General features: G+C 55.5%; 1 protein-coding gene across 1 annotated transcript in view; it reads left to right on the forward strand.

Annotated features, from left to right (window-relative positions):
- Nucleotides 1–18,561, forward strand: part of SORCS2 (sortilin related VPS10 domain containing receptor 2) — a 459,133-nt gene that overhangs the window by 209,033 nt on the left and 231,539 nt on the right. The gene's annotated exons all lie outside the window — the stretch shown is intronic.

Consider the following 18,561-nt stretch of genomic DNA (forward strand, 5'->3'; position numbering starts at 1 on the left):
TTTGCGCTCACGTCTGCTGAGTTAGACAGGTTGGACTCAACGGTACCCAGGAGCCCAGTGACTCGACACAGTCCCGGCACATGGGGCCCGCAGGAACCGGCAGGGGCCAGAGGCTGAGGGACTCGTTCTGTGAAGGGTGGTGCCTGGGTGGCCGAGGGTTCCAGTGGGGGGCTGGCAGTGAGGGAGCAGGGCACACAGGTGTTGCAGGGCCCTGGCAAGCCTGCAGGCTGGTGTCTGGGGTGCTGCCCAGCATGCTCAGGATGGCCTTGGCAATGCACTGTGTCCTCTCCCACTCGGCTGTGGACTTTTGGCTGGGAAGCCACTCACAGGGCTTGTTCAACCACAGCCAGGACCTCTGTCTCTACGGCATTGGCATTCAGCCTGCCGCTGGCATCAGCTCTCACCTCCGGGCACAGGTGGCAGGGCCGGGACTTGGCGGTGGGCTTGCTCCAGGCGGTCTGCAGGCAGCGCTCCAGGGCCCTGCACCTCCTGGCTGCCTGTAGGTCCTGATGCCACACGGCAGGGCCCCTCACGCGCTATGGGGGGGAACAGTGACGGGGCCAGCCAGGGCGGCCCCGAGGAGGCCCGGCAGGAGAAGCAGGGCGTAGAGCAAGCTGAAGGGTGAGTCTGCAGTCTCCAGCGCACCGGTCAGGCCAGCTGCAGTTGTAAATCTTGTGCTCCCCGCCTCCAACCCCTGTGCCGCTGCCTCGGGGTGGCCCTACCTGCAGCCCCTCTGCCCCAGACTCTCCGCTGAGCAGGGAGCCTCATGTAGGGCTCAATCCCAGGACCCCAAGATCATGACCTGAGCCAAAGGCAGAGGCTTCACCGACTGAGCCACCAGTTGTGTCCATCCTTTTCTTTTTCTTTCTTTTTTTTTTTTTTTTTGCCAGAAGATTAAGTGAACTTAATAGCTGTCCAAGTACTAAAGCTGCTATTTCCTACATTTTCCTTAAAATGGTGTGTCGGCTCAGTTCTGCCCTGGGCCTAGCAGCTGTGCCGCCTGGGGGAGGTGGCCTAGCAGAGCTTCACGTCCTCTATGACCGAGAACGCGCGTCCACCTCCTGGTTCCCAGTCAGCTGCCTCCTTCTGGAAGCCTGGCAGGGTGCGGACTGACCCACAGACACAGAGATGTTGATTGCAAGCACACACACACACACACACACACACACACACACACATACACATTTATGTTAGTTTTTTCTTCCTTGGTCTTGGAAAGCATTCTGAAGCAAGAGAGTGAACACTGGGTGAGTCGCAGTCATTATGTAGAGAATTCCAGAGCCAGCCTGTTGTGCCCACCTGTTCACCACCCCTCCAGTGCCCTCTCCAGGGCGGGTGGGCTGGGGCCTGATGGTAAGGGACTCCCCCGGTGCATGTGAGCCCCTCGTGTGGCACCCCCACTCATTCTGGGCCTCAGAGTGCACAGTGGGAGCATTCCCTGTCTCCAGGCTTGGCAGCGGCCTCAGGGGCTGTAGCAGGGGGCTCTCTGGGCTGCAGGGGTGGCAGCTGGCCACTGGACTCCATGCCAAAGGTGGGGCTGGACATGTCAGGTGTCCTTATCCAGAGCTGCCTGGGGCAGGCAGGGGTCTGTTCATTTCAACACACTTCTAAAGCACCTTCTCTTCATTCAGTGCTGTGCTGATGCTCTGGGGCCCCCACTCCCACCTGACAGGGACTGAGGGCACAGGGCCGAGGGAGCAGAAGGCCTTGTCCTGCCGTGTGAACGGCCTGTGCCAGCAGATCCTTGGCTCACCTCACAGTCCAGCCCACACTGCCACCTTGCTCTCCTTCCCCAGATGCTGCACTTCCCTAGGCCTGGGATGTTCTCCTCTTTGCATGCTGTGGACCTACCATGGTGCCCTGCTGATGTAACATTTGATTTGTTTTCTGGTTTTTAAAAAGCATTTAGAAGCCTTGTCTTCTGGACTTTTTTATTTTTAAATTTGTATTGAAATGGTTCATGTATCCAGGAAAAGACGTACATTATAAGTGTCTGGTGCATTGAAGACCCACAGACCAAGCCAGCACCCAATCTGGACAGAGTGTCCCCACTTCCAATAGCCACTGTGTACCTCCTGGGGCTCCATGCCCCGCCACCTGCCTGAAGCCCCTACCCTGCCTGTTTGTTCTACCCCTGCTTCTTTGGTGCAGTGTTGTATCTAATGTCCATCCCGGCTGCTGTGCGGAGCTGTGGGTCAGGTGTTCCCATTTCTGTGTAGGGTTCCATTGGGCGAGCACACAGTTGCTTGATGTGTCCTGCTTTCAGTGGGCATTTGAGTCACTTCCAGTTTGGGGCTGGCATGGACCATGTCTCTGCACATCTAAGAATGCACATGCCTCTCCCCCATCTCTGCTGGATTTTATTGAGGAGCAGGATTGTGGGGGTCAGTGTGCACATGTCCCATAGGTACCGACCAGCTCCCCCAAGTGGAGTGCCAGTCACCAGAGACCCCACTGCTTAAGTTCTGGTTGCCCTACATCTTTTTAGAGGGGGAGGGTATGCTTATTTTGATATAATTTTAAAGATTTTATTTATCTGAGAGAGAGAGAGAAGAGAGAGAGAAGAGAGAGAGTGCATGCACACATGCACGAGTAGGGAGAGGGGCAGAGGGAGCGGCTGATTGCCCCTGAATCGCAGGGCTCCATCTCAGGACCCTAAGATCATGACCTGAGCCAAAGGCACATGCTTCACCAACTGAGCCTCCCAGGTGCCCCAATTCTGATATAATTTTAAACTTAGTTGTGAAAACAGCACAGGGAACTACCGTCTGCCTTTGATGCCCAGAAGCCTGTGCACATTTGCTTTGTCCTCTCCTCTGTTCATGTACTTGATATTCACAGACTCTTTTTTCCTGATATATTGAGCGTAGGTTGGCAACCCTGAGTCCCTTTACACCTGTTTCTTGAGGACGAGGACACCGCCTAAGATAATCACAGCACATTTGTCTACTTCAAGGACTGCAGTCCTGATGCAATCCTGCCTTTCTAACCCACAGCCCGTGTTTAAACTTTACGGCAGCCCCAGGGCTGCTGCACGTCCAGATTCCACTTCCCAGACCCAACTCTGGTCCAGTCCGGGCCCCCAGGCTCTACCTGCCTGGCTCCCCAGCCGCTCTCCTCTGTTGCTCTGGATCAGTCTGGGTTTGCTCGCACTGAGATGCTGTGGTGTGTTTTTGGCAGGAGTCCTTGTGTGCTCCGTGCATCATATCAGGAGGCCTGGCTGGGCCAGCCCAGTGCTGCTGGTTTCGGAGGACTTGCTATCAGACCTCTGTAAAGTCACTGTTCTCCTTATGATTATTAGTAAGTAATGTTTAGAAAGGTATCCTGAGAATAGGATAGGAATACTCCATTCTCATCAAGTGTTTACCGTTCCTTTTAGCACCCACAGATCATTGGCTAACTCCTCTTCTTTCTGAATTTATTAGCTGGCCTCCTGCTGTAAAAAAAAAAAAAAAAAAAAAAAAAAGGAGCTTTCCCTTTCTCTCTGTCTCTGTCTCTCTCTTCCTTTCTCTCTTTCAACAACGTGGACTCGTGTGTTTTTATTTTATGTAATAGGCTCTCGTATACTACCGTCAATTGTCCTCATGCCTGAATCACTCCAGATTCGGTCAGCAGGAGCCCCTGTGAGCTGGCCTGGTGTGTCTCCAACCTGTGCCCATCATTCTTGGAGCATTCTCCATACTTTGTGGCACAAGAGTTCTTCCAGGCTCGTCCTCTGCTCTCCTCGAATCGAGTCTGAAGCAGCCTGCTCTCCGAGGGAAATGGTGTTTAGAAACCAAAACCCAGACCCTAGATGTGCCCACTGTTAATGTGGTGTCATTACTTCTAGGCTGTTTTGGTGAACAGGACAGTGCAAACCTCACCTCTTACTGACGGGGATGAAGGAGGCAGGAGAGGGAGGAAGGATGTACACATGATAGAAATAGAGAGGCAGATGGTTGCAGATGGAGAAACCAGCATGTATATATATATAGATACGTACGTGCCAGTGATGCTGATATATCCATCCATCCACCTGTCTTTACAAGACCGAGTCGGCCGAGTGTTCACCCTTCCCACATTTGTGACTCTCCTGCTCCACGGGGAGGAGCCTGGCTTCCATTATCCTGAATGTGTACACTCATTTAGTCAGTCCTAAAATGTGAGAAAGGTAGTTTCAGAAATGCTGACCACTACCACTCTGAAAAGCAAAACCCACCAACTTGCCTTCTGTACTTGTGTTTATTTCTCTTGGTCCTATTGGGAGAAAATGCACACACATACAGTACACACGTCTTAACTGTAGTTTGATGAATTTTGGCAAATATGCCCACAGTGTAAACTACATCCTATCGTGATGCAGAACATTCCTGAACCTCTTTCTAGTTGCTCTTCAACCAGAGCAAACGCTTCTCTGATTGTCTTCCCCATAGACTCAGTTCACCTGGTTTGGATGTATCAGCGGGACCCAGCAGGATGCTGTCCTGCATGTCTGCTGCCTTCACGCAGCCATGTGAGATCCATCCACTTCCCTGTCACTGTACTGTGCCTTCACTGCTGGGTCCTGTTCCACTGTGTGACTGTACCACAATCTATTTTTCCCCTGCGGGGTGGCTTTGAATAGTTCCCACTTTGGTGTTATTGCAAGATCACTAATGCTCTGTCCATTCTAGGTGACTTTATATAGTGTAAAGAATGTGTGTTTTAGTTGGGCGGGCATCTCAGGGTGGGATGGCTGGGGTGTGGAGCTTCTCTGTGCCTGAGCAGATGTCCACAAAGACTTCTTGCAGTGGTGACACCAGGTGCTGTCACCACACCAGCGTTGTTTCACATTGCTGTGTTTCCAACCCCAAGAAGATGCAGGGTGGCATTTGCTGTATTATTTGTAAATTCCACTTGTTTAAGAAAGTTATCTGCAAGTTGTTTGCTTTTTCTTCCCAAGCAAAGATAAGCGCCCCCTCAGGGCAGGGCTCTCCACTCTTGCCCACCCTGGTCACTCTGGACACCAACAGCAAGACTATAAAATATAAATCAATAGGTTAAAAATACGCTTGTCTCTTGCACATCCCCATCACTCTGCCTGTCTCCTCTGGGTGGTCTCTGAGGTCCACAGGTTGAGGTGGGGAGATGGTGGAGCAAGGAGCTCGAGGGGGGCTGGGGGAGGGGAGACGTAGGAGGGGTTTGCTGCCCAGAGAGGGGTTGGCAGATTCTGGGCACCAGGATAATGCTGGCGGTCTGGAGGAGGCAGTGTCTGGAACAGGAGCAGCATGGACGCAGCAGGGGATCATATGGTCTGAGGGTACCAGCAGGGAGCGCTCGGGCTCTGGAAAGGGGGTGGATTGGGTGTCCAGGGGTGCAGGAAGAAGGCAAGAGGAAAGAGAAAGAGGCCCAGTTCCCACTCCACCTGAATCCAGCCTAGGCTGCCCTCTCCATTGGAGCTCCTGCCAATGTCCTGGGGCCACCAAACAAAGCACCAGACTGGGGCCTTCTACAATAGAGATTTATTCTCTCATGATCTGGAGGCTGGAAGTCTGAGGTCAAAGTATTGGCAGGGCCAGCTCCTTCTGAGGTTCCCCTCCCCTGGCTTCTGGGGGTGGAGGGCGGGTTGCTGGTGTCTCTGGTCTTCCTTGCTTGTGGCAGTGTCACTGGGTCTCTGTCTTCATCTTCACATGGTGTCCTCCTGTGGGCACATCTGCACCCAAATTTCCCCTTGTGTAAGGACACCAGCTACATTGCACCAGGGTCTATCCTGTTGACCTCAGAATTACCTCTAAAGACCTTATTTCCCAACGAAGTCACCTTCTGATGTCCTAGGGGCTGGAACTTTGACATAATGAATCTTGGGGACACATTCAGCTTACAACAGCCATCTTCGGCATTGAAGATTTATGGATACCGAGGCACATGCAGGGCTGCTAGAGGTTTGTCCTGATGTACTCAGAATGATGGGGACACACTCAGGGGTCACTTAGCCTCCCTGAGCCCTGTGGGCTGGCGTGTCACCCCTCTGCCCTCTGGCTCGGCCCTGAGCATTGTGTAGAGACGAGGACTGCTTCCCCACCTGGAGTGGGATCTGGCACAGGGCAGGTGCCTTGGCGTTAGTGCTGGCTGTGCCAGGCATTGTGTGTGGGGACCACGTGGGACATCACGCATGCAGTGCTGTGGGGCCGGCCCAGGACGCAGAGGTCAGGGCCTGTGTTCTTCTTAGAGAAGCTGCCAAGCCAGGGTGAGGGCAGGGGGAAACTGAGGCATAGCCCAGGCTGTGGCAACTAATTGCGGTCTGAGGTTTCCCTAAGCTTCAGCCGGGCTGTCTCTGCGGCCGGGCCCCTCCTCCCTGCTGAGCAGGGTGCCCCAGGGCCAGGGCGGCATGCAGGAGCTGGCCGAAGCCATCTTCCTTTTAACTGACACCCTCTTGGTGCTGCAAGAGAGCCCTGGAAGGACCCATCTCACAGAGGGCTTGGGTCACCTGAAACAACTGTGAAGCATCGTCCCCATAGGTCCCTACAGGGAGGTCACCAGGATACACAGGTGCAGCAGGGTGAGCACCACGAGCAGACCACATCTGGCGTCCCGAGCTGGGTGAGCTGACTTCAGTATCCATTGCTTGCCTCCTCTAGAAGGGAGGATCCTGCTGGTGCCCACTGGGCACTTACATAGCCCCCTGGCACATGGTGAGCCCTCCACATTGGCACCCGTCTTCCTCATTTTACAGATGGGGACACGGAGGCTTAGGGAGTCAGCTGGGCTGACCTTGGACTCTGTGTCCTTACCCGCACCTGGGCCTCTGCATCACGCGGCTGCCTTTTATTCCCACGGGCTAGTGTTTTAGACACAATCTTCCACACGCTGGCTGTCACATTTTCTCCCCAAGAAGTGCTATGTAAACTGTTGAGTGCTAAACAGATGTCAGAGGGGTTTGCTGTTATTCACAGACCCCGGGGGGGACTCTATCCCAGCACTAAATTCTGTTACCCTGGAATAGGCGTGTGCCTTCGTTCCAATGAGATCTTTGTGTTGTGAGCAGTGGTAGAAACTGTGGAGAGCCAGGAGATGGGAGGCTCGGGGCCACCTCGGACTGCGTCCTTCCCACCCTTTACAGACAGTCTCTTTCAGCGGCTCCTGGGTCTCCTGTTCCCATCCGTGCAGTTTCACTCACTCCTCAGGTGGGAGTGGCAAGCTAACAGGTGGCCTTGGTGGCTGGAGGCCTGAGCCCCTTAATGGGCCGTCTCACCCAGTCTGGGGGTGCTGGGCCTGTGCCCGGGCTGCCTGCGAGGCACAGAATGGTACAACTGGCCAGCCCACCCCTGTCTGAGAAGGGGTGGTGTGACAGGTGGCTGAGCGGGCTGGGCGGCTGTGGCACCTGGGGCTTCGTCCACCCCGGGCATGTGCAGACACCCTCAAGGCCTGACAGCATCTTGACTTTCCTCTGCCCATGGCCACAGACTCATCCTTGTGACTGAGGCCACCCTGGCCCCGTTTCAGCTCCACCTCTCACTGCTGTTTCGAGGGGAGCACCTGCTGCGGGTCCCAGAGCTAGTGACACCTGAGGCCTGGGTTTAACTAGGCAGCTGCCCTCTGAGTCCCTATGCTCTGTGGCTTTGGCTCTCTGGGGACACTGTGTCCTCATGTCTGTCCACACCTGGGTTGTTTGGGTCCTGTGGCAGCCCTGGGGTGGAGCAGGGACTCTGGAATCCTGGGTCTGCCGATGAGGAAACCCAGCTGCGTGCTCTCAGCATAGGCCTCACCCTCCCCATCCAAGTCACGTTCTCCCTCCTCCTCCCTCCCTCCCTCCCTCCGTCCCTCCTGAAGGACTTGGAAAGGCACTGGGGACTCGTATGAGGCAGAATGACAATGTCCATTCCCACTCAATCCACACATGGGAGAAATGAGGCTCAGAGACTTCAAACCGTTGTCCCCAAGTCAAGCCAGTGCATATGTGGCAATCACCTTGTATCCTGTCATTTCTGTCTGCTGGCTGATCCCACCCTGGGAAATGTTCTATTTTCCATGGAGGGATACGGTCACAGTTTGCAAATAAATCTGTGCAGGTACTGGGGATGTGGGTGGACTTGACAACATGGCAATGAGAGCGAGCATGTGGGGCCCCCCAGGCTCCCCAGCGGGGGTGCTGGCAGGCTCAGGACAGGAACCCAGGCTCCTGCCACCTGCCAGAAGGGTGCTGCTGCCCATCAAAGATGAATCCTAATGATTAACGAATTGCAATTGTGAAACTATTTAAACCGAGGGAAACAGTGTAACTGATCCCTGGACGCCCACGGATATTAGACAGATGTTGACATTTGGCGGATGTGTTGGGAGATTTTTGAAAGAAGTGAAACGTTGCAGATGCAGCAGAGACACTTCCTCCCTGGCTCCCCGCCCTCCGCCGCCGTGACCTCCGCGCACGGGTACTCCGTTCTCCCCCGAGTCCGCAGGGTTTCGGCACATCTGCCTGTGTCCGTAAACAGGGCATGCCATTGTGTCGTGTGCTTTAGGTCTACACGGCGGGCTCCCTGGTGGACATCTCTGCCTTCGCCTTGCTTTTTCCCTTCAAAGTTGTGTTTATAAGTTGGATCCCTAACGACGGGTGGGATTCCACTGTGTGGACAACCTGCAGTTTATCCATTTCCCTTGGGGGGACACTTGGTATTTTGTTCCCCCACCTTTTTGCTATTATGGGCAGTCTCACAGCCAGCATCCTTGTGAAGCACCCCCCCCGGGCACGTGCTTTTGAGTGAGTGGGTGGGTTTCCGGGGAGACCCCCCCAGGCGTTGGAACTGCAGATCTTGGGGCATCTCCCGAGTCACTCGGTGTGGCCAAGGTGCGCTCCAGCGCCCTGTGCCAGGCAGGCAGAGCGGAAGAGTGGACCTCAAGTTCCTGTATTCAGAGGGAGGCGTTTGCCTGCCTGCCTTCCCCCCTCCCCTCCCCTTTCCTGGGCACCTTTGCAATTTCACAGTGTAGAATTCAGACAGACCAGGGGTTGCTGTGACCTGTTGTGCTCAACAGGTGATGCGTGTGGCACCATGTCCAGTAGTGTAGGATCCAATGTTGTCATTTGTTCACTGACTCATTGTGCCATCCATCTGTTGACTAAGCCGTCACACGGGGGCAGGCTCCGTGCTCCCTAACATCCTCTTCCTCCGTGTCCCCTTCCTCTGCTGGCCCTGGCGGTCAGGCTCCTTGTAGGTGGATTCTGTGCTGTCTCACGAAGACTTTGGCCTGGAAAATTGCTCCAGTTTTCCAGGAATCTAGCGGCCTCGCCCCCACGGACCTTCACCCGCCAGACATTTCACCACACCCAGGGGTCCCCATGGGAGCCACCTCTTGCTGCCAGAGGTGAATTGGTTGGAAAGGAGCCTGGGGCGGGGCGGGAGCTGGGGAAGCATCTGGAAATTCTTGATTCTTAAAACTATTAAATACTGTTCTCTCTCCCCCTTATCCCTTAAATAACCCAAAGAATGGGGCCCCCAGGACACAGGGCCACAGGATCTTCTGTCCATGGTAAGGGTCTCAAGTCTTCGATGGCCCCTGAGACAGATGTGGGCTAAGCCTGCAGGACACAGGGCCACAGGATCTTCTGTCCATAGTAAGGGTATCAAGTCATAGATGGCCCCTGAGACAGATGTGGGCCAAGCCTACAGGCGAGTCAGATCCGGGCTCTGCTTCCCTGCTCTGCAGACCAGCTGTGACCTCAGGCCTGCCCACCCCTCCTTGGGCCTCAGTTTCCTTGTTTGTGTCTGGGGGCTTTGATGGGAGGGTCTTCTCTGACTCCTGAGGGAAGTCTGCCTGGAGACACTGGGTCTCCCAGTGACACACTGGTAGGTGTGAGCCTCTGCCCACGGGGGAGGGATTTGGGAAACCAGAGGGACCCTGTCTGCCACCACTGGACGGGTGGGCCCACCTCAGCGCCTCCTCCTTGGCCTTTCCGGGGACCCTGTGGCTCCAGTAGCAGTCAGACTTCATGAATGGGCCTTTGGCTGAGACCTCCCCCTCTTCATGCTTGCTCAGGAGTGAGCTGGTTAACGGTACGTGCACATTGAGGCCTCACAACCAGGCCAGAGCTCCCAGCCCCACAACTGCCAGCTCCAAGCCTGACCTAACCTCACAGCCCTTGGGTCCGAGTGGTGCTATTACCCCATTTTACAGGTGAGTTGACTGGGCGTGGAGCTGAGTGCGCCTCCTGACTTGGGGTTTCTCTCCTCTGGGTAAACAGTGGGTTCGGATCACCCTCCCTCCTCCTGCCCTCTGCTCTCCACAGCCAGGTGGGCTTGGATCATGGCCCCTTGTCACTCTGGGCCTCATTTTGCTCTTCCGTAAATGGGGGTCCATAGCACAGGCAGTCAGGCCCTCAGAGCTGCTCTCCCAGGGCTGGAGTCAGGTCCACCATGCCAGCTGGTTTTGATTTTATGTTTGGCTAAACCAATTCCTCCTGTGGCTGCAGTTGTCGGAATCCTAGGAATGGGGACCCACAGGGTGTTTTCCCAGGAGCACGGGCTCCAGAGGGACAGCAGCGGGAGATGCTGCACGTCCTGGTCGGCACTGAGGTGCAGTGTTTAAAATGACCCCCACCCCCACTCCCAAAAAAGCCGCCTGGAGCTGCCCAGCTAGGAGGGTCCTGCCCTCATCTCAGGGTGCCCCCTTGGATACTGAGGTGGCCTTATCTTCGGACATGCCATTGGTCTGGGTTTCCCCTCTGCCCAGGCCCCTGCCGCCTTCAGCTTGGCATGTGCCACTGCCCCCTTTAACTCTTCCAAGGAGCCAGCAGCATGGCAGCAAGGAGCGAAGGGCAGAGAAGTTAACCAGAGGTGGACCTGTTCTTTCCCAAAGGGGAAAAGAACATTCCAGGCCTGGATGTGGGGGTAGAGGTAGGGCATCAGGAAGAGAAGAGTCCCAGGTCCGAGAGATACCCAAGTGGGGCAATGTGGATGGTGGGGGCCATTAGGGGGGCGGGTCTCTCCTTCCTTAGGAGAGAAGAGGCTCACCCTGGCAGCTGTGAGAAGGCCCTGCCACCAAATGCCGTGTGACCTCCTACAGGTGACTCAGTGTCTCTGAGCCTCCCGTTCCTCACGCCAGCAGAGCTGGTGGAAGAGGCTGCTTGCAAGGCCCCACCAGCTCTGACAGTCTGCTTTGCCCTCCAGAGCCCCCTCCACCTCCCCCCTGCAAGGACTGTGAGGCCTGGGTGAAGCCCCAGGAGCCCCTGGGCGGCCTTGCCCTCCCCTCTCCTGCTGCCCGATATCATGAAGCCTGTCATTCTTGCTCAGCTCCATCCCTTCTTCCCTGCATCGCAGTGACTGCATAGCCGAGACCCTGGGAAATGGCGGCACCTTCCTCTCCACCAACGAGAGAGAGAGAGAGAGAGAGAGAGAGAGAGAGAGAGAGAGAAGAGAGAAGAGAGAGAGAGAGAGAGAGAGAGAGAGAGAGAGAAAGAAAGAGAGAGAGAGAGAGAGAGAGTCTCTTGGGTTTGCACGCTCGGCCAGAGCATTGAGGGCCCTTCTCAGTTGAGCCCAATAATTTTTTTTTTGGTTCCTCCTTGCATCTTTTCCTCAATGTGCCACAGAGATAGTCCTGCTGAGCCTCAGCCCCTGCTGTGTCTCCATCTGGAAGGTTCTCGCACTCCTCCCTCCTCTCTGCCTGTCAAGGGCTAACATGTGTTTCCTGGTTCGGCCCAAATGGGACCCCCACCCCCTCCCCAAGCCCCTGGCGGGTGTTTGTTTACCTGCTGGACTCCCAGACTGCACACCAAGGTCCCTGAGGGCAGGGGCAGTGTCATGGCCATCCCTTTACCCCCGATGCCTCCCAAGTGATTTACCTGCTCTGTGCCTCAGTTTCCACTTCTGCAAAATGGGTTAATTATGGGACCCATCTCCCAGGATTGCTGGGAAGACGAAAGGAGTTAACACACGTAAAGCAACCCGAGCAGTGTGGGGCAGGTGTCAGTACTCGGACACCTGTCAGGTGCCGTGTTAGTTTCCAGAGTTGTGAGGCTCAGAAACGATCATCTCACAGTTCTGGTGGCTGGGAGCCCAAGACCAAAGTGTCGGCGGGATTGGTTCCTTCAGAGGCCTTTCTCTCTGACATGTGGGTGGCCGTCTCTCCCTGGGTCCCTCTGTGTGTATCTTCTTATGAGGACACCAGTCATAAGGGATCTGGGCCACCCCGACCATCTTGTTGACCTTACTCACCTCTCCAGAGACCCCATCTCTAATTGCAGGTGCATTCTGAGGTGCTGGGGGTAAGACCTCAGTGTATGGATTGTGGGGTAACACAATTCAGCCCCTGGCAGGTGCTCACTGATCATCTATGAGATGAATGAATGAATGAATGAAGTCAGGCAGATGGGACATTTCTGCTCGGGAAATCTCGTATGCAGCAGGGCAAGTTGTAGGGGTCAGAGGAGCTGCTGGGTCTCTGGTATGCCAGGCACTGTGCTGGGCACTGGAAATATGAGGACACAGCGTTATCACCCCCATGTCACAGAAGGGGAAGCTGAGGCTCGAGAGGTTCCCTCGCTTGTGTAGGAAGGCGGGAGGAAGGGCCGCTCTGGGCTGTGCTTAGTGAGCCTGCCCTGCCTTCTCCCTCCCGCCCACCCGGGGCTCTGACAGCTGGCGGGGTGCTGACACCACTCTGGGTCCTACCTGTCTTTGGGAGACTGCCTTCCCCCTCCGCAGGGGGATCTAATCAGTCTCGGGCCCCCAGGTGGAGTGAGGCACGGTTCAGGCGTCCCTCAGCATTCAGTGCACTGAGTTCCACGCTACGAGGCCCCACCTGGTGCCCACCAAGCAGCAGACACCGGGCTGCAGCCACGAGGCCCCCATGCACACCGATGAGGCTTCGACACGTGGGACATGTGGGTGCCAGCCCCACCTTGGTAGCACCCCCAAGTGGAAAAGCAGCCAGAAGGTGCAGCATAGAGCGACCCCTAGAGGGTGTGACCTCAAAAGCGCGTCATTCCCCTTTGGCTTTACCGAGCCTGTCGGCCTGGTATCCAGAGCCACTTGGTGGCAGCCTGGACGGCTCAGGCCACACGATGCACGTCTGCGTCCACGGGGACAACTGTGGGCTTGTTGCAATTAGCCACAGAGAGCCATGGAATCGAGATTCAGCAAGATTAGTGTCCCGTACATGGGAGTTTGGCGGGATGTGTAAGAAGACTTGGCTGGAGGCTCAGATCTCGGGAGTGATCCTAAGTGTCCCCCAGTCACACCCCAGCCCGGTGTGGCGCTTTGACATCTGTGGCTGCGACCCAAAGGCTGAGACAGCGCATTCGATACACATGCTGAATTGGTTATTTGAATTTTTCATGGTACCGTGCTTGAGAACAGGCATTGAGTTTCCTTTAAGGATTTTGTTCCGTTCCCCCAATCCCGCCACTTCCCGCAGGGAGAGTCAGAAATGCCCAGGTTGAAGGCCCAGCTCAAGTTTGCCGGCGACTCCCTCCCAATGCCCGCCCTGCTGGAAATGTCAGAAGAAATGAGGGAAGGTGATGTCCGGCCCAAGGACGTGACAGTTTTGTCAGGAGTGCAGGCTTCTCCCCAAATGAACTTATTCCCCATTTCCTGGGTCTGCATAAAACAATCACCACCTTTGTCTGCCCCGACTGGGAGAGGGTTTGCTCTGTGTCTGCAGCGGGGAAGCCATGAAGGACCCCAGCCCGAGAACTGGAGTCTGCCCCTGCCAACGAGATGCTCACCCGGTGGAAGCCCACAGTGACCGAGCATCCCCTGGCTCCCAGCACCGCCTGGGAGCTTGTCCACATGGTAGCTGCGGACTATGTGATCAATGGACAAGTGTGCGAGTGTGCCCTGACCCATGTGCCACGGCTCTAGGCGTTTGTGGAGCTATAAACCCATGCTCAAAATAGACACTTTGAGAGGTGAGAATGTGAAATGGTGCTTCTGCACCAGGGGTTCGTGTTGACCACCCACCGATAGGACTCAGTAATGAGATGCCACTGCTCAGGCCCTTCTATGGTCTGCTGTCCTCCTCTGGGGACAGAGTCAAAGGTACTCTGACCCCTGCTCAACTTGCTCAAATGTCCAAACCCCTGCGATCCCAGACATGATCTGAGAACCAGCACCATGGAGCCCCAACCAGACCTGCCCCCCTGCAAGTCTGCATGGAGGCCAGACCCTCAGGTGATTCTGGACCCATCACGTGTTGTCCTAGGGCCCCTCTTCACCCGCCCCTGCCTGTCAATGCTGCCCTCTCACCCTGCTCAGAAGCCCTGGCGGGGTTGTCCATCCAGCTCCACAGCTTGCCCCTCCAAGGCCTCTCCAGTTACGACCCAGACCTCTCTGGAAGCTTCCCTGAGGGATGGCCACCCCCTCGCACAGGAGTCAGCCTTCTGTGAGCCCCTAGCACTTGCTCTGCTGGCCAGGCCTTATATAGTCTGTCCCTCTATGCCATGGGGCTCTGTGACAGCAGGACCATTATGCTTTGGCCAAGAGCTGACCTGAGTAAATGTGCCGTGATGGTCATGACCAGCATTCATGAGCACCTTCTTACGTGCTGGGCTTTTCTTACCTGATGCTCAGGTCTGATTTGATCCTCCCGATGCCCTCGGTGAAGCCTGCTGTTAGCACCACGTCTGCAGGCTGAGTGACATGCTCAAGGCCACGGGGCTGGCAGATGGCAGAGGAGGAACCCACTCAGGGACACCAGTTGGGTCCCAGGCCCTGAACCATAGCCCGCGATGCCGCCCATGTGCTAAGGCTCTCTGACGACACACCTCTGCTCCATTACTGTGGGTTTCCACTATCTATCTGGTTTTCGGAGGTCCAGGTCTGAGTGCACCAAGGAGTTGGAATATCCCAGCCTGCGGCCTCTGTCCTCCATGGTGGCAGTGGCCTGAGAAGGGGTAACCAGACCAATGCAGGTCCTGAGTTCACAGAGGCCACACCAGGCCCCCAGGACCAGGATGCCCATGTCACTACTGCTCTGTGTCGTGCCCTTCCTGCTTGGCCTGGAGGACCAGTAATCCCGAGACCTCCCCTGAGGCTCAGTTGTTTCTTCAAGTATATTTGCTCTCCGCTGCCTTACCCCCTTCCTTGGGAGTCAGGTGCAGGTATCACTTGGTGACCTCTGCGGGAGACACCATCTTAGTCAGTGGGAACCATGGGCTCCAGACTTGGACATCTGAGCTCGGATGGGCCTCGGCCATGTACTAGCCCAGGGCTTCCAGCACGGGGCCGGACTGCAGTTTCCTCTGGGTGGGTGCAGGGACCAGAACCACATTGGAGTGTCGTGGGCTCATGGGTGGGGGACACGGAGATGCCTGGAGATAGATGACAGTGCATTCTTGAGCAGCTCGCCATTTCTCCTCACACAGTAACCCTTACACAAGCAGGCCTGTGTTTCCTGTTGTCATCATGTGAATGAGGACACTGAGCAGCAGGTGCTGTCAGTGACCTTTTGAGTCCAGGGGGAGAGACAGCCAGGAGAGGAGACTCGAGGATGCTGTGGGCTGGCTTCCGTTGGCCTGTCCCCAGGGCCCCCTTTCTCCTTGGGTCTTCGAACTGACCTACCCAGGAGGAAGGAAGAAATGGAGCAGCCGCTCGGGGATGTAGGCCCGTTAGCCTCTGTCCTCTATTCTCCAGAGCCTTCTCTCTGGCTCTCATCAGTGCCTGGGGTTAGAGAAGGTTGCTTCCTGTCTCCTCTGGATGAGTGGGGGGCACCTGTGTGCTCTGTGCCTCATTGTGAAGCTCCCGCGGAAGCAGAGACGTCTGGGGGCCCACCTCCTGCTGCCCCTTATGGGTTGGGACAGGGTTGCTGTGGCCGCATCTCCTTTACCTTCATTAAGACCCCCCTCATTGTCTCCCCAGGAATGATGACCCAGTCTCAGGGACACCAGGGCCCACATCTTTCCTCAGGGTGATACACCTGGAAGTGTGGGTCCTATTGCATTGCGGTTTTAATTTGCATTTCCTTGATTGTGAGTGATGTTGAGCATCTTTTCACCTATCTGTTGGCCATTTGTATGCCTTCCTTGGTGACATGTCAAGTCTTTTGCTCGTTTTTGAACTGGATATTTTTCTTTTATTCTGGTGTTGGGACACTGTACCTTATAGTTTATAAAAGCCATCTACATCCTTGACTTCTTTGCATGAGAGACAGGGCAGGAGGGTCTGGTTCCCCCTTCACAGGTGAGGGTTGTGAGCCAGGATGAAGCGCCTTGCTTGGGATCACACACTTGGGTGAGTGGCAGGGACTCCGGGCCCACGGCACCCTTCTCACCACGTGTGCGCTGTGCCTGGCTGCCCTCCCCCACTGAGTGGGAGCTGACCTGTTAGCCCTGGATCCTTTTTCTGAGAGAGAGGATGTCACCTGGCAAGCAGACTGAGGGGTGAGTGGTGCTTTGAGTGGGTGGTAGGTGTTAGGAATTTACCTGATTGTTACAGGTTGTCCAGCAGGACCGCCGGCAGCACCAAATGTGCCCTTTTAGGCCAAGGGGCTGCTGATATACAGGAAACCAGACAAAAATAGGAGAGCACAGTTACTCTGTAAACGTGGGTGTCCATGGAATCCAAATCCTGGCCCCCTGCCTCCCTGGTGCTCATGACTTCCCGTGGTGGCTGCACACATTGTCAGCACATGTGTGGCTGTGGTCTGTCTCCATGGGCGGAGCTCGGACCTCAGGACCCGGTTCCGGGTCTGGCACAGAGGAAGTGTAAATGAATGCCAGGAGGTCTGCTGGTGGTGGTGCCCAGTCTGTGTGGCACAGTGACGGTGCTCAGGGAGGAGCTGTGGGCTGGATGCATGGTGCTCCCCGTGGGTTGGGCTCTCTTGTGACAACCCTTCCAGGGTCCAAGGGCAGGTGGGCAAACCGAGTCCCTGACAGTGTGTCACCCAGGGAGCACAGGGCAGTGGCAGGGTTTCTGGCTAGTGAGTCTGACCACCTGCTGGAGAGCCTTCCTGAATGAAGCCTGGGGGAATGATGGGACCTCTGATGCCTTCGGTCTCATGTTAATAGCCCTGGCTTGTAGCCTGTTAGCAAAAAGAAAACGGGACGCTGATGTCAAGAGACCTGGTTTTGAATCCCACACATATTGCTGCTGTTTGACTTGTGGTCGGGGGTGGAGTTGGACTGTTTACTTGGCTTTCCTGGAGCTCAACTCAACATATTTTGCAAAGGGGATTTGAAAAGAAGACAGCAGCACATAGTGGGTGCTTAATAAATATTTCCTTCCCAAGGAGGAGGCATGTCTTACCTATTGCATCTTTCTGGATGGGGCCAAGGGGGGGGTGGCTGGCTCGAGGGCCTCTCAGGACAAATGGGAACCACTTGTAAAAAAACCTTGTGTGCTCTTTTCCATGTCCCATTAAAACAACAGACGTTGGAAACTGGCAAAGCAATTTGTTGTTTAACTCTGGGAAAAAAAAAAAAAAACAAACTAGATGATTTGTGCTGATTGAATTTGAAAATCACAGAGAGGAAAAGTAGAGCAGATCTGGGGAGCCCGTGGAGCCGTGCTCGTGCCCTGCTCCGGAGTGCAGAGCAGTGCATACAAATGGCCTCGATTAATTTTTCAGCAGGAGCCCTCCTCGGTCTGCATACTGATGTGCACCAAACTGGCATGAAATTGGTTTCCCAGTTGTTAGACTGGGAGCCTCGATACGGCGGCTGGGGATTTCAGACGGGCAACGCTGAGCCCCTACACTGGTGGGCTGTGGGATGCAGAATCAGAAAGGATGGGAGTGTCTTACTTCTTTGGCTTTTAGAAGCCACTGTGAGCCACAGTATTACATAATTCCATCATTCCCGCCAAGAAGTGCATGTCGAGCCTCTGCTCTGGGCCAGGAGTGAGCAAAGAGCTGGGGATGCCATGGCCAATGGGACGTAGCCCTACAGTCCAGAGCTTTCCAGTCTAGAGGAGCAAAACAGACCCAAACAGCTTCACTGTGGTGCAGTATCATCAGCTGGGCCTATGAGCTGCTGTTAGAAGCTGCCAAATGTGGCTGAGTGATGTGTCTGTCACCCACAGCCCCCTGCATTGCCACCTCGGTCCATATGGACCTAGTGCAGGGGTCTAGCTCACGCTAGAGCTAGAGTAGCTGCTGAGTAGCCGGGGAAGTCAGAGAAGGTTCCTCGGGAGTGGGGCAAGTGGGTTCTTTCAAACTGGTTGTTGAGAGATGCATACAAGTTCACCGGGTTGGGGGGTGGGAGGTCCCTATAGGAGAGGGCACAGCCTGAGTTCAGGGTGCCCCAAGGGCTGTGGGCTATTCAGGGAAATGGGAGTAGCATGCGGGCACAGAGTTGGCAGGGTCAGGCAGTGGGAGGAAGGAGTAGGGAGCAGGTGCAGGAGGCCTGGAGGGCCGTGCTAACTGGCTCGGGCAAGTCCTGACCTAAGAGGAGGAGAGGAGTGCCACAGTCGGATTTGTCCTTCCAGGACTTTGGAAAGTGCAATGAGGCTGTGGTTAGCTTTTCTGGGGAGGCTGAAGGTCCCTGTGCTGATGTCAGGAGAGCACGGGCTGGCTGTGGGTCTCGAGTGAGCCGGCGGGCGGCCCCGCGTTGGAGTCTCTCCTGCTCAGCACACACGTTCTTCTACATTTAGCCCCGAAGAGTCCCTGAGGCATAAATATTTA

This window comes from Canis lupus, chromosome 3 (assembly GCF_011100685.1).
Source record: "Canis lupus familiaris isolate Mischka breed German Shepherd chromosome 3, alternate assembly UU_Cfam_GSD_1.0, whole genome shotgun sequence".
Lineage (NCBI taxonomy): Eukaryota > Metazoa > Chordata > Mammalia > Carnivora > Canidae > Canis > Canis lupus.